Source organism: Bos grunniens, chromosome 11 (assembly GCF_055505025.1).
Source record: "Bos grunniens cultivar Pamir isolate PY7600 chromosome 11, Bosgru_T2T1.0, whole genome shotgun sequence".
Lineage (NCBI taxonomy): Eukaryota > Metazoa > Chordata > Mammalia > Artiodactyla > Bovidae > Bos > Bos grunniens.
Genome location: NC_141175.1, coordinates 82,357,325 through 82,372,975, shown reverse-complemented (window position 1 = coordinate 82,372,975; position 15,651 = coordinate 82,357,325). Strand labels below are relative to the sequence as shown.

General features: G+C 53.1%; 1 long non-coding RNA gene across 11 annotated transcripts in view; it reads left to right on the top strand.

The window, feature by feature from the left end:
- The window catches only part of LOC147363429 (uncharacterized), a 147,345-nt gene that overhangs the window by 27,595 nt on the left and 104,099 nt on the right, over window positions 1–15,651 (top strand). Inside the window, exon 3 of one of the 11 annotated variants that reach the window (XR_015137071.1) lies at window positions 8,750–8,906. The exons of the other annotated variants lie outside the window; for them this stretch is intronic. This is a non-coding gene — a long non-coding RNA (uncharacterized LOC147363429). The remainder of the gene's footprint in view (window positions 1–8,749; window positions 8,907–15,651) is intronic. 11 annotated transcript variants of the gene reach the window in all.

The following is a 15,651-nucleotide window of genomic DNA, read 5'->3' as shown; positions in this document are numbered from 1 at the left end:
TTTAATATGCTGTCTAGGTTGGTCATAGCTTTTCTTCCAAAGAGCAAGCGTCTTTTAATTTCATGGCTGCAATCACCATCTGCAGTGATTTTGGAGCCCCCCAAAATAAAGTCTCTCACTGTTTCCATTGTTTCCCCATTTATTTGCCATGAAATGATGGGACCAGATGCCATGATCTTAGTTTTCTGAATATTGAGTTTTAAGCCAACTTTTTCACTCTCCTCTCTCACTTTCATCAAGAGGCTCTTCAGTTCTTCTTCGCTTTCTGCCATTAGGGTGGTGTCATCTGCATATCTGAGGTTATTGATATTTCTCCCAGCAATCTTGATTCTAGTTTGTGCTTCATTCAGCCCAGCATTTTGCATGATGTACTCTGCATAGAAGTTAAATAAGTAGGGTGACAATATACAGCCTTGAGGTACTCCTTTTCCTATTTGGAACCAGTCTGCTGTTCCATGTCCAGTTCTAACTGTTGTTTCTTGGCCTGCATACAGATTTCTCAGGAGGCAGGTCAGGTGGTCTGGTATTCCCATCCCTTTAAGAATTTTCCACAGTTGTGATCCACACAGTCAAAGGCTTTGGCATGGTCAATAAAGCAGAAGTAGATGTTTTTCTGGAACTCTCTTGCTTTTTCGGTGATCCAGCAGATGTTGGCAATTTGATCTCTGGCTCCTCTGCCTTTTCTAAATCTTATTTTTTTCTTATTTTACTTAATAAGGCAGCCCCCCAGTTGCAATAACATCCCCTGTTCCGTTCTATTCTGTGTAGAGGGAGGAAAGCAGAGCTGTTGTCTGCTGTGGCTGGGCCTCAACCCTCCATCTCTGGAGGCATTTAGGATGGAGCTGGCATCCCTCCCTGCCCCCACCAGAGTGCAAGCAGTGAGTCCAGGAGCTGGGACTATGGGAGGGAAGGCGCTTGTGACCCTTCCCCCATCTTCCCGCTGGGTTTTACTCTGAGGACAGGGGAGAGGGCTGTTGCACGCCTTGCTGGCTGCCAGGCCAGTGCTTGTGGTAGGCGGTGTTTATATGAATGCGCAAATGTTTATGTGAGATTGCCAACCGGTTCTTTATGAGTCTCTCAGCCCTTCCCCAATAAAAGCTGTTCCCTCAATGTTCTGACAGGCCCTGCATCTGTAACTAATGTGTCACTCGCTCAGCTAATGCAGTTCACTTGTGTTTATTTTTGCACAAAAGCAATTTATCTAGCAGCTCTGGGGGGGAAAAAAGCCCTGTAGGAGCCCTTCTTTGGAGCAAAGTGTTTTTCCTCAAAAGATATTCCAAATGATCTCAAGGCAAGGCAGGCTTCTGGTGTACGTGCCTGACTGTGTCTGTGGGTCTGTCCTGAGTGTGAGGGAGTGCAGGGGATCTGGCATGGACACATGCTTTGTCTCCGAGCACGTGGCTGTGTGTCTTTGTGCCCTAGTCTGTCTCGGACTGAGTGGCTCTGAGTGTTTACCTCTGAATCTGAGTTCTGCTGGGTGTGTTTGCGTTCCTTTTTGAAAAGGCCTTGGGGGTGGGGCTGGATCTAACTTTGCATTCCCTGTGGTGGAGATAAATCAAAGTTGGGAAAGTGAGTTGTGGGCAGTTAAGATGCCTGGAGGAGGAGGTTTGAGGAAGGAGGAGAGGGGGTCGAAGGTTAAAAGGGAGGATGACTGGCTTCAGGGCAAAAGGAACATTACCACTGGCCGGCCGAGGACTGTAACTATAAACTGTGGAGGAAGGCCCAGGCATCCCTTCCCGTGGTTGTAAATTTTATCATTCCCACTCTGTTTCCCTCCAGTATTGGCAGAAAGCCTTCAGCATGAAAAGGATGCTCTGCGGGCTTGTCTGGGGGGCGCTGTCAGGAAGGAGGGAGCTTGAGAAGCCATTGCCTGCTGCGCAAGCAGGTCTCTGGGAAAAGGCACCAGCCAGTAGGGGGAGGTTGGGACAGGCACGTCTCCATGAGGGTGGGGTCACCAGAGTGGGGGTCAGGGGCCCTCAGCACCACTGAGTGCTTAGGGTCTGCCAGAAGGGGAGAGAGGTGCTTTGGGCTGGGGAAGGACCTGGTGGACTCTGTGGTCCTCAATCTCCTCCCAGTGTTTGTCACTCTGACCTTGGTCAGTCAGTGAACCAGTCTGGGTTGGGCTGGAGAGTCCAGAAGACTCCATGTAGACCCCTCCCGCTCCTGGGAAGTCTCCTGGATGCCCACAGCCAGTTGGCATGAAGGGGGTGGCCCTGATGGCAGATGCCTTTCATGTCATACCTAAGTGTCCCAGCAATAGTAATGGCATATGAGGACAGTGGTTCTAAGACTACATGCCTGAAGAAGCTTTTCACTCATCACCTGAAACAGATGTCTTCTCACAGCTCAGACCAATCTTGGCTGCCTTGTCCAGATCTGCAGGAAAATATTAGGTTAACAGTTTGGAGTTCTTCCCTCTTCAGTTTTCCTCCAGTAAGTCTTCATTAAATCTCTGGTGCCTGCCGAATGATAAGTCAGCTGATATTTATGTAAACATAGAGAAACGGACAATTGTGCTTTGCCTGAAGGCTTGTTTTTGCGAGCCTGGGCTGTTCCAGTGGTGATTTTGTCTGGCATCCACGTCCTGGCTGTGAACTGGGGTGGTCAGGGGAAGCTGTCCATTTGTCTCATGGTTTCTCTGGCCAGGTGGCATTCATGGTCATCCCTTTGTCTCCCTGTGACCTGAGCGAACTTGACTTCAGGGCCTGCTCTTTGTCTTGGCCGGGGTGTGTGCACAGAGGAGGAAGGCGAGAAGCAGAAGGATGTCAGTCAAGTCTGGACTCTGGTTTCCAGTAACTGAGTTAAGATTGGATACACGTGAGGGTAGGACAGTAGGGAAGGCATCTGAAAAATCAGGTTTTCCCTTTTGAGCTCAGTGTCTCTGTGGAATGAATGTCCTGTTCTCAGAGCAGGTCTCCCTGCCCCATCTTCATGCCCTACCTGTGTGTGTTCCCTTGGCTCCTGCCCTCAGACCCTTCGCTTCCTCCTGTTTCTGCTTCTGTCCCTCCTTCTGGTCACCCTGGGATTTTAAACTTCTTCTTGCAGTTAATTCACTCCTAAGCTGGTAGTGGTCCCTTAGTGGTGAGCAAGGCTCTCAGTCACCTCTGTCTGGGGAACCTCTGGGGCAGGCTCAGGCGTCACCTGGGTTGTAAGTCTCTTGCTTCCCTGGGCTGGGGGGACTAGGGAGAAGTGGAGAGCTTTGAATTTGGGGGTGGGGGCAGAAGCACTGAGGAGGTGATCTTGTACTCTGGAAGGAGGCTTACTTTAGAATCTAAGAAGAAACACAGACACAGATGTAGAGAATGGGCACATGGATTCCAGGGTGGGGTGGGGGAGATGGAGTGAGGGATGGAATGACATATGTACACTGCTGTGTGTAAAATTCAATAAAGAATCCACCTGGAGTGCAGGAGATGCTGGTTCGACCCCTGGGTCAGGAAGACCCCCTGGAGGAGGGCATGGCAACCTGCTCCAGTATGCTTGCCTGGAGCATCCCATGGCAAGAGGGGCCTGACAGGCTACAGTCCATGGGGTTGCACAGAGTCAGGCATGCCTGAAGCGGCTTAGCACACAGCACACATGCATAAAATAGATAAACTTATGACAACCTACTGTGTAGCACAGGGAACCCTACTCAGTGCCCTGTGGTGACCTAAATGGGAAGGATATCCAAAAAAGAGGGGATATGTGTACACATGTAGCTGATTCACTGGTTAGTTTCTGCTGTACTTTGCTGTGCAGCAGAAACTAACACAACATTGTAGAGCGACTACACTCCAAGAAAAAATAAAAAGGAGAAGAATCCAAGGAGAGAAACGCCAGCACAGCTCTCCGAACGTCAGGCTCACCAGCCTCAACTCCCTGCTTGACTGAAGCCTGTGGCAAAGCTATCCTTTCTCGCTGTGGCCTTTGGGGTTGCCCCCCACCCAGGCTCGCTCTCTTTCCTAACCAGGCGGCTCACCTCCCACTTTGGCTGCTGCAGGCCATGGAAAGCACCATCCCGCCGAACATATGGATCAGGGAGCCATAATATCCCAGCAACAGAATGTTCTCATGTCCTAAAATGAGGATTCACAAGCCTCACTGCCCACAGGGACCCTGGAGGGGGTGAAAGGAGAGGAGGGGCGGGACCCAGGCTTGGGGATCTGTGAGGAGGGGTGGCCCTGAAGCTCCTTGGAGCACATACTCTGTCCAAGGGGTGGCCCCTTCACAGCAGGAAAGGGTTGCAATTTTGGAATGGCATCCCAGTGAAGCCAGTTCTTCTATTTTCACATCTGGACTACTATGTGGACTCTTCTAATGTTACGTGTTGGCAACAAAATCCAACTTAAAACATGGTGTGGGCCAAGCAAAACACATCTGCTGGCCGGTCATGGCTCGGTTGCCCCTCTGCTGGTGTGAAACGCTGAGGATATTGCGCTGTGGGTGTTCGGGATGTACGCCGAGACATCCAGGCCTCAGCCCTGAGCTCACTGGGGAATCCCGGCGTCAGGTGCCGTGAAGGCTCACGCCCCTTGCTGAAGGCTGCACACAGCCTGTTTCCTGAGAGCTGATGTGTTGCCTACACTGTCCTGGGGTAGCATAGGTTTGCTTGGCCTCCAGACGGACGCAGAGCCCTGTTCTTCCGCTGGGCATTGTCCTGAGGGAGCCCCTCTAGGGAGCCTGGAGCACGGACGACGGGGAGTGGCCACCCGGGGTCAGGAAGCCTTATCCATGCAGGTGACGGATGTCAAAGATGGCTTCCTGGGTTCTGGTTTTTGCAATGGGAGGATGTGATACCTTCTCCAGAGAGGGGGAATACTGGAGAATCACTGGGTTTGTGGGGAAGAGCTAGGCATCTCTAGGTTTTGCCCCATGTTCTTAGGTTGGAAGAAAGGGAGAGGGTGGCCTTTGGCCTGAGATGGGACATTTCTGCTTCACTCTGTGTGTGGCCACTGGGGTGGGGGAGCATGGAGCAAGGCCCAGAGCCCCAGTCTTGTCCCAGAAAGTGTTCTCGGGCTCAAACCGGGTCCCCAGGGACAGCCTGGCAGTGACCACCAAACTTGGGAGGGACACTCACGTTGGCTCCAGGGCCTCTGAAGCTTCTGGGATCATCAAAGGGCAGGGAAAGAGCTTGGGCCTCAGCTCTGCACTTTATTAGCCTGTGACTTGGGCAGTGATGTCACCTCCTAGGTATTAGTCCTTTGTCTATCGATGGGTCTGTCTCGTTGGTCTGCAGCCTTCATCTAGCCTCCGGGTCCTCTGAAATGACTCTGCTGCCATTGCTCCACCTGACGCGTCTTTCAGGGCATGGAGGAGCTGTTCCTTCACCGCTGACTCCCCAGCAAGGTGCAAGGCACACCACAGGTGCTTAGAATGTGTTTGTTGAATACGTGAGCAAGACCGGCTCCCCGGCAGCAAGCAGCAGGCCACCACAGGCACAGAATGAGGCAGGCAAGAGAGCTCTGAGCACGGGCCCACTCTTTCTGGGACTTAGTCCTGGGAGCAAGGGTGCTGCAGGCTGAGGGCATCTCCTACAGCGTCGGCTACAGCCTGGCCCTCCGCCCCTCCCCCAGAACTGCCCTACAGTGACAGGCTGAGGGCATCTCCTACAGCATCGGCTACAGCCTGGCCCTCCGCCCCTCCCCCAGAACTGCCCCACAGTGACAGGCTGAGGGCATCTTCTACAGCGTCGGCTACAGCCTGGCCCTCCGCCCCTCCCCCAGAACTGCCCCACAGTGACCACTTGCCCGAGTCCTTTCGTGTCTCTGAATGTTTAACGCTTCAAAATGCAACTCTCTGGTGACATCACAGGGAACAGCTGGGCTCTAGGGGGTGGGGGTGAGCCTTCAGCCAGGACACGCTCGGTCGCCAGTTCTGCTGCTGGAGGCAGGTAGAAGCAGGCCAGGCCATGTCTCCTGGTTCTGGGAGGAGCAGGAGCGGGAGATGACCCTGCCCTGGGCCCTCTGGGTGGTCTTGCGGTTTGCAGCTGCACCTGTGGCCCAGGCCTGGGTTCTGGGCTGGAACAGTTATATGGACCCCAGCTTTTCCTAGGAGGCCTGCGTGGAGGGAGGGGAGAGTCCAGGGGTGTGAGGGTTGGGCTGTCTGGGAGAATCGTTCTGTAGGGTGACAGCGGTGCTCTGGGGCCCCAGGCAGCAGCCCTCACCCCAGGCCTCGAGCACAGTGGGGACTTCAAGTAGCTGCTATCACCCCACTGCCTGAGGCCCCCTCTGGGGCAGCTAGAGGTCTCTCCTGAGTGCGTCTCCCGCCCCGCCCGCCCTCATCTGTGAGCAATGCAGGCCTGAAAGCAGGGCCCCAGGTCTGGCTGTGGGTGCGTCTCACCCTCCACAGGTGTTGCTCTGAGAGTCACTGAGTCACCGGGAGAGGTCCTCAGGGACTCTGGATCTACGGTTCACTGGATGTGAAGCTGGAAAATTTTCTTTCATCCTCCACCAGCCTCATTCTCCTGAAAATACCCGAATGGATGGTGAGCTAATGCACACCTATGTAGACACATACTGGTTTCAGAAATACAATTACAAACGCAGTTGAAGGCCTCTGTGAGCACCTCCCAAACGCACCTTCCTTCCACTGCACTCCCCTCCTCCCCAGGAAATAATTGTGTGTGTGCTAAGTCACTTCAGTCGTGTCCAGTCTTTGTGACCCTATGGACTGGAGCCCGCCAGGCTCCTCTCTGTCCAAGGAGATTCTCCAGGCAAGAATACTGGAGTGGATCGCCATGCCCTCCTCCAGGGAATCTCCCCCATCCAGGGATCGAACTTTGTCTCTTATATATCCTGCATTGGCAGGCAGATTCTTTACCACTAGCCCCACCTGGAAAGCGCATTTGGCATCACAAATTTCTTTAACTTTTTTACTGCATTTGCATGTTATCTGAAAGTATTTACAGAGTTGTTTTGTATGCTTTGAAACTCTGTATAAATAATGTCATTCTAATATGTATTCTTGTGCAATCAATTTTTGCCTGTCAATATGTTTAGGGATTCCAGCATGCGGACATGTGTGACTGTGGCTTGCTTATTTCCTATGCGGTGTAGAATTCCACTGCGTGACTACATCACTTCTCCAAGGAGGCCTTTTCCCAGCCCTGCAGGGTGGCTCTGCTCCTTAGGGGTTCTTCCTTCTGGGAGGAACTCCAGGTTTGTGGATGGTCCCCACCCCCACTTCCCCTACCCCACGTTAGGGTGCCAGAGCCCTTCCCTTCCTCACAGAGCCATTGCTTCACGGAGGAGGAATTTGAATGAATTTCAGGCAACCTTGTGTTTTCCATAAATCAGTGTTAAAAGTAAAACCCCAGCCCAGTGGGGCTGCAATTGCAACCAGCTGAGTGCAGCCGGATGGGCTGATTCGAACGTGGATGGAAGGAGTTGTGCGCTGCATACAGAGCCTTTGAGTGGACCTGCTGGCCAGCCTCGCTCCAGTGCACAGGGGAGATCGGGTGCGGCTGCCGCCCCCCAGGCTGAGCCCCGTGTTGCCCTGGCTCGAGTCCCGTCCCCCTGTCTGCCCTGACCACTCTTGCTTTGCCCAGTGGCCTCCAGCGTGGGTTTGACTACGTGGATGTGAGGATGGGTGTTGTTGGACCTGCTTTGGGGAGGGACAGTGAGCTTCTGGAACCTGCTGGGGGCAGCCTGTCCTGAAGGGGCTTACATTTTAGACCCTTGCGAAGGAGAGAGGCAGCAAGTCCCACACTAGTGCAGACCCCAACCCTCAACACCCGCTGCACAATGACTTCTGTAAGCCTATGTACTTCTGCCTTCGTGGCCCCTTCCTCCATAACAGGATATGATCAGTTATACTTGATGATTGCCATACTACAAAGCCTATGGTAGGCACAATCCTGGCCCTCAATGATATGTGTGTCCAATCCCTGGAACCTGTGAATATGTTCTCTTACACAGCAGGTGTGACTAAGCTAAGGATCTTAAGATTGGGGATCATTCTGGATTATCTGGGGGAAGGGCAATGTGATTATAGGGTCTTCAGAGGTGGAAGAGGGGGCAGAACATTCAGAGTGATTATGTGTGGGGACTCAGCCCACTGCTGCTGGCTTGGAAATGGAGGAAGAGACCCTGGAATCAAGCAGTGGTTAAGTTAAGTAGTTAAGTGAAAGTCACTCAGTTGTGTCCAACTCTTTGTGACCCCCTGGGCTATACAGTCCATGGAATTCTCCAGGCCAGAATACAGGAGTGGGTAGCCTATCCCTTCTCCAGGAGATCTTCCCAACCCTGGGGTTGAACCCAGGTCTCCTACATTGTAGGCAGATTCTTTACCAACTCAGCTATGAGGGAAGCCTGATCAAGCAGTGGTGGCAGCCTCTAGAAGGCTCCTCTGTCCATGGGATTCTCCAGGCAAGAATACTGGAGTGCCCTCTTGTATTGCCTTGCTCTCCTCCATTGCCCTGCCTTCTTCCAGGGGATCTTCCTGACCCAAGCATCGAACCTGTGTTTCTTAAGTCTCCTTCCTTGGCAGGCAGGTTCTTTATCACCAGCACCACCCGGAAAGGCCGACTTGTTAGCAGAGCAGTAGAAAACAAAGACAGGCAGCAAGTCCTACACCAGTTCAGACCCTGGCATTCAACACCCGCTGTGCCCAGAGCTTCTATGCTTTTCTGAGATACTTTCTCCATAAAAAAACTTAAAATTATGCTTAATTTTAAATAAGTAATATTCAGACTGTGCTGGTATAAAGGTGAATATAATCGGGGCTGAATTCATTATTATGTTTGTTTTTCTATTCCTGGTTTTAAAAGAGATGAAAACATTTGGGGGATCCCTCAAAGAATCGTGGACCCGAGGCCCTGGACCTGAGACACGTTGACCCCGATGGCTGCCATGAAGCCTCCACACTGTCCCTGTGGGGACGGCAACCACTCTCTTCTCCAGGACACTTCCGCTGCACGGGTGGAGGTGAGGTGGCTATGGCTTTCCTCAGCCGCAGTCTCCCCAGGCCTCTTCTTCCATCATGGGGGCTTGGGTGCTGCTGAACAGAGGGCTTGGTGCATGGCCTGCTTGGTAGAGCAGAGGGCAGCCTGAGTTCTCTACACAGGACCACAGGCAGATCCTTCTCGGTACCTTTGTATGGTATTGAAGGGTGGCATTTCCAGATCAGTGTGCACTGGGATTGTTGAGACTGTAGCCGACGGTGTGGGATCTGCCTTGGGGCCTGTGCATGGTGAGGGCATGATGCTTTGGCGCACAGGACAGGGCGTGCCAGTCTGCGTTATTGGGGCTATCGGATGGCTCCCCCATCTCAGGGGTTACTTTGAGGGAAGCCCTGATTTTGTCCTGGGGACAGGAGAAGAGGATGTGTTAGCCAACTCAGGCTGCTGTAACAAAACACCACCGACTGGGTGGCTTAAACAACAGAAATGTATTTTCTCGTGGTTCTAGAGGCTGAAAGTCCAAGAGCGAGTTGTTGGCAAGTTGTATTTCCTCGAGGCCTCTCTCCTTGTCTTGCGGGTGGCCACCTGTCTTGTGGCCTCTTCCCAGAGCAGGCACCCCTGGTGTCCCTCTGTGTGCCTAGATCTCCTCTTAGAAGTTCACCAGTCAGATTGGATTGGAGCGAACCCTAAGAGCCTCAGTTTCACTTAATCATCTCTTTAAAGGCCCTAAATTTAAAAAACAGTTACATTCTCAGGTTCTGGGATTAGGGCTTCAGCATAAGAATTTGGGGCACAATTCAGCTCTTGACAGGGTGATGGAGGCCAGAGGTGGGGCTGCCATAGGATTACACAAGCGCACCACACCTAAGGGGCTCAGTTCATAGCACAGACAGTTTTATTATTTGGAATTCTTTTTCATTTTGTTATAATAATTTTATTGACTCCAAAGTTGGACAGTTTGTGTATTTCTTATGGCATGTGGTGCTTGTTCTAACCCTAAAGTATATTATGATAATTTCCTGACTAATGGCATTAAAGCATCCTGAAAGAAAAAATACCTTTTTCTACATAGTCACAATATTTTGGGATTGACAGTGGCTGGGCCACATGATTGCCCAGAACTCAAGACTGGCTTGTAGACCTTGGTTAGCCATGTTGACTGAGTCTGAGCAGGGTCGTGTGATTGTCATACTTTCATGGACTAAGTTGAGTATGTGTGAGGGAATCATGTGACTCCAATAACCTTTTAGCGTGGGCTGATCATGTGGCAATGGCTTCTCCTGGTCTTGTAATGACCGTATTCTTTCTAACAATGACAGAAACTACTCTTAAAGCCTGTTCAGTCTACAGAGGGAAATGTGAGGGGTGGTCTTGAATTGTCCCTGTTCTGACCATCCAGGAACGTCATGACTGGAAGCCCCATGGCCAAAGCTGGCATGAGCACCCAATCCTCCTCACTGCCCCAGAAGATGCTGGAACAACCCACCCACCTCTGCTAGAGAGCTCTTTCTGCACATCTCATTGCCCCATGCACATGGCATCTGATTCCTGGCATCTCCATTCAGGGACTGGCTTTTGCAGGGGAGGCTGGGAGAAGAAAAGGAAGAAAGGGAGGAGTCAGGGAAGCCCAGAGTCATGGAAGTGCCAGTGTGAGCCAGTGGGGGCTGGGACGGCTGGTGGGGTGGGGGCGGTGGGGGGTGGCGCTCAGGGAACAGAGTGCTCCCTTTCCTCCCCGAGGTGACCTGCAGCCCTTGGCAGAGTGCTGTGAACCAGGAGCACAGTGGCGTCCTCCTGGCTTGTCTGTCCTCTCTGCCAGGTCCACTGTGGGCCCCTGGGGGCTTCTGAGACCTAGGCCTGTGGAGGGGAGAGTAAAGGGGGTGAAATTTCTCAACCACATGACCCACATCTACAACCCAGAGACCGCCATTCACCTGCAGCCTCTCCAGGCTGAGTTTTCAGCTCCCCAAATGCCAAAGATCTGACTCAATATAATGCAGATTTAAACCAGTGCTGTGCTGCAGTCCTCCCTGTGCTGCTGTCCTCCCTGTGCTGCATCGTCCCTGTGCTGCGGTCCTCCCTGCGCTGCCCCACAGCCCCTCTGAGAGGCGGCTGCTGTCATTCTTGAGTCACAAAACGGCAAATGCAGGCCAAGGTCAGGTGGCCTTCCCTAAGTCCAAAGGCCAGCTGACAGCAGAGCAAGATTGGAACCCAGGCCCGTCTGACCCTTCCCCTTGCTGCCCCCTGGCTGTGAGTGAGGCCGCTTGCTTGGTTCTGCACCGTCAGAGCCTAAACCACACGCGTCACCGCTGCCGTGTTTACTTGCCTGGCGCCCTGGCCCTGCTGGGTTTCGGAATCGTGGGTGAGAGCTTCTCCCAGCTACTCCTCTGGTTCTGCCCCCTCCCTCTGTTCTAGGAGGCAGGACCCCCACATTCTCAGTTCCAGGATGGGCAGGCAGGTGGCACCCAAGTGTCGAGCAGATCTGTCCTAAGTGACAATGAGAGCCTTCCCCTTGTTGCTCTCCAGTGGGCAGGCAAGGGCCACTGCAGCCAGTGTGTTCCCGGAGTCCAGAGATGTGTGGCATCCGGCCCGTCCAGTCCTTTCCTCCATCCCTGATCTGTTTCATTCCCTACACTCGGCCGCAGATGGGGGCAGGGTGACTGGGATACTTTCATTTTGTCTTTGCTGAGAAGTGTCTCTGGGGGCTGAGGTTGTTTGGAAGAAAGCAGTGAAAAATGATCTGGCCACGCTTCAGATCGGGTTTTGGCCCTTTCTGACTTATTCTGGGGAGGGGAGGGATGGGCTTTTTGCCAGAGATTCAGGCCTCTCAGAGGTAGCTGGGCCCCCTCACCCACCAGCAGCACTACCAAATGCGGGTCTGTATGTAAGTGTATGTGTGTGTGCACACATCTCTTTGTGTTTACATGTGTATTCCTGTCTGCACATATGTGTACATACATGCATGTGTGTGTGTATGTGGCAACATGTATGTCTGGGTCTGAGACCATGTGCTTGCTCATGTGTGTGTTTGTGTGTGTTTATGTCTGTGCACATGTGTTTACCTGCATGCTTGTGTCTGTGCACGCGTGTGCCTACATACACTTGTGCATTTGTGTGTGTCAGTGTGTGCTTGCACATGAGCATTCTCTCCAGATGAATGGCACAGTGAGTACCGGGCATTCAGCAGCCGAGGAGAGAGTCTTAGGTCTGGATTCAGGTTTCCAAATGGCTCCACGTGGAGCCCTGCCCCCTCCTTTGTGGCTGTTGAGATCTCTACCCCCAGAGACAAAAGAACTTGGCCTTTGGAACCCAGAGGCCTCACTGCCTGGGGAGGGCGAAAAGCTACTTCCAAAGGCAAACAGGATCCATGTTGTGCTGTGGAGCCTGGAGCCAGTAAGACCTTGTTTAATTCTGAAGGAATGTGTGTGGTTGCCGCCCAGCAGAGCAGGCCGCAGCCTGACTGGGAGCGTGGAGCCTGGGCCACAGTGGCTGCCTTTGGAGGAGGCCAGGGACACACCTTCCAGGGACAGAAGGTCACACAATCTTGTGCGGCTGGGGTACACTAGGGCTGAGAGAGGCTTGCAGAACCCAGGGCTCGGGGAATGCATAGGATACAGAGAAGGGGCAGAGGACTGGCCCTGGAGACTGTGCTCATCAGGGCAGGCTTCTCAGGATGGGGGTTTAGCTGGGCCCTGAAGGGTGGGGAAAACTCAGAAAGAGGCCCTTCAGGAGGAGGGGAGGGCTTTGTGAAAGATGCAGAGATGGAAAAGGGCAAGGCCTTCATGGAGTGACAGTGCTGAGACTGTTTCCGGAGGGGTTTGGGAAGAGAGAAGAGGGAGTTGCTACTCCTGTCCATAGAGCGCTTCGAAAGCCAGCTGGAGTTCATCCTTAGGCCATCAGGATCTAGCGAAGATTCCTGAGGGGGGAGTGGCCTGCCGAAAGGCCACACGCTAGGTGGGGGTGGAGGCTGTGAGCAGAGGGGAAAAGAGGTGGGGGTATTTGGAGTAAGGAAGCCTGGGGTCATGGGTGGGGTCAGATGTGGAAGAACTGAATCCACTTCATATTTTCTGACCCTCAGACACTCTTCAGATCGTGTTTCTGCGTTTGGATTCCCCTGACCCAAGAATACTGTCAGCTGGGAACAGCGCCTCCCCACAGGCCAGTGGGTCTGGGAGACGGAGGCCAGGCCCTGACCCAACCCAGGCCCCGGCCCCTCCTTCAGCACCTGCCCATCGTGGCCCTGACCCTTGCAGTGGGTCTCTGGGTGTCTCAACCACCTACAGCCAAGAGAGGCATCTGTCACTGGGGGACAGGTGTCACCCCAGGGCAGACGGAGGCAGGAGACCAAGGGGGAACTTGGGCATGAACAAGGCCAAGGGAATGTCAGTGTGGCCCAGCCCAGGTATGGACATGAGGGTGAGCTCCATCCAGCCTTTGCAGGGGGTGTGGGGCGCCGGCCAGCCCAGGATTGTAGGTCTACAACAGCTTGAGTGTACCCAGCCTGGCCCGAATGAGCCGGGCGTCTAGCGCCTGGCGGGCGCCTCTGTTTGTTGAGTGAATAAGTGTGAATGTAGGCTCCGTGCAGACCCCTGGGGCAGATAGAATTCCAGAAACAGCAACTAAAGCTGTCCTCAGCAGAGGTCTGCATCAACTAGGGCAGGACTGCCTGGCCTCCTCAGTGGGTAGATACCGGCTCAACTGTCCCTGAGCGTACCCCACCCACGCAGGGCAGGCTTGGTGGTACGTCGTCGGGCTGGGGCCGTGACACCACCCTGCTCCTCCCTGCTATTCTCTAAAGGAGGAATACAGCCTTCTGCAGCCATTCTGAGCCTCATGCTTCCTGTAAATTATGAAGTAAAGCATCGAGAACATCCTGGACACTACCCTGGCCTGGAGGTGGGGGGAATGCCTGTCCTTGGGAAGGTCCTGGAGTGATGGGGGCAGGAGTCCACTCTCTCCCTGGTCTGGTTGAGCAGATAAGGCTTCCCTTCTGGAGATGAAGATGATTTCAGCCTTTAAGAGGCAGAGTTGTGAGCTGGTTTGAATTTTTCCAAAATGGGAAAGTGAACCTTTCTTGAAGGTGTGGTGATGGGATCCCTGTGTGTGTAGGAGCCTCAGGGTCCTAGACTCCTGGGCCCTGGCCTACCATGTGGGCCAGACTCTGAGGCTCCTAGGTCAGGCTCCCCTGGGCCCCTGGCCTGCCCAGCCTTTGGTGCCCACCCATCTGTAAAGGGGTCTCTGGAGCCAGGTGTTCATTCCTGGAGGTATCCTGGTGGCCCTGGGGGAGATGGAGGTGGCATTGGTGTTTGACAGGAGCAGTTAGTGTCTTATCAGGCCCAGCCCCGCCCAAGTTATGCAGGCAGGTCTGAGCAGGCCGGAGGTGCTGTGGGGAGGAGACGAGGCTGCCCACCATGCTTCCTGCTTCTCTCTTTCCCTGTCCCCTTCTTCAGCCTCATTTCTGATCCCTTGCCCCTCTGCCTCTCCCTCCCCAGGGAGCTGGAGTGTATAGCCCTCATCTGGCCAGTTGGCTTTTCCAGGTTCCAGCTGCTTTGGGGCTTCATGGGTGCCGCTATATAGACAGCTCGGGCCTCTGCAAAACCTCATCTGGCTGGTTGTAGAGTCTCCTTAAATCCACTCTGAGCTGCCTGCTCCATCATCCTCTTGGCACACTGAGGAGCTCCTTCCTGGCTGTGATGGTCTAATCCTGACGTAGAGTCTACGCAGTGCTGGGCTCTGTCGTGTTGCGGTCTGAAGCAAAAGGAAAAATTAGTAATGCTGAGTCTGTCTTTACTGAAAAATCTGGTATTTCATTCATCCATCATGGATAGTTTGCATTGGTTTTAGTTTTTAAAAGTGTTGTATTAAGGGACTTCCCTGGTGGCCCAGAGGCTAAGACTCTGAGTTCCCAATCCGGGGGCCTGTGTTTGATCCCTGGTCAGGGAGCTAGATCCCACATGCCGCAACTAAGACCCAGTTCAGCCAAATAAATAAATAAAAAGTATTGCATTAAAATATGAGTTGACTTGCCTACTGAGTATTTTGGTGTCCCTAAAATCTGGCACCTGAGGTGAAGGCAAGGAGACAGGATTCCGTGGTCTGGGCCCTGGAATGTACTAGGTTTGAAAGTTGACCTCTTCCTTTCCAGGAGTAGCTTGTGAAGTCTGGATGTATGTGAAGAGGTGAGGGACGAAGGGAGAGAAAGATGACAGATTCAGAGTTTCTGCTAATGTTTCCATGGTGCTGAGGAGCAGGGACGAAGGGAGAGAAAAATGACAGATTCAGAGTTTCTGCTAATGTTTCCATGGTGCTGAGGAGCAGGGACGAAGGGAGAGAAAAATGACAGATTCAGAGTTTCTGCTAATGTTTCCATGGTGCTGAGGAGCAGGGCCTCAGGGAGGGGACCCAGCCCAGGGTTTCACTGAGCAGGACGGTGGGTCTTTGTAGTGGAAAGATTAGCAGGGAGCAGAGTTGGGATGGAGGGGGAAAAAATCATCTGTGAAACAAAGTGAAAAGAATTCATTTCTATAAAGGCAGGCAGGTTTGAGGGGATAAGACTGGGAAATGTAAAAAGCAGGGAGGTGTTTACAGAGCCACAGGGGATCATTAAGCCCTCCATCACCCCACCTTCAGTGGGGTTTGCTCCACACACACTTGCCTTGTGCAAGTGGGTTTTTGGCAGGGGAGTGAAGGAAAGGGGTGGATTCCAGGGTTTGAGCCTGTCCATGTAGAAGTGGTGGGGCTGAGAATGTGGGGCAGGATGCTCTTTGCACTCT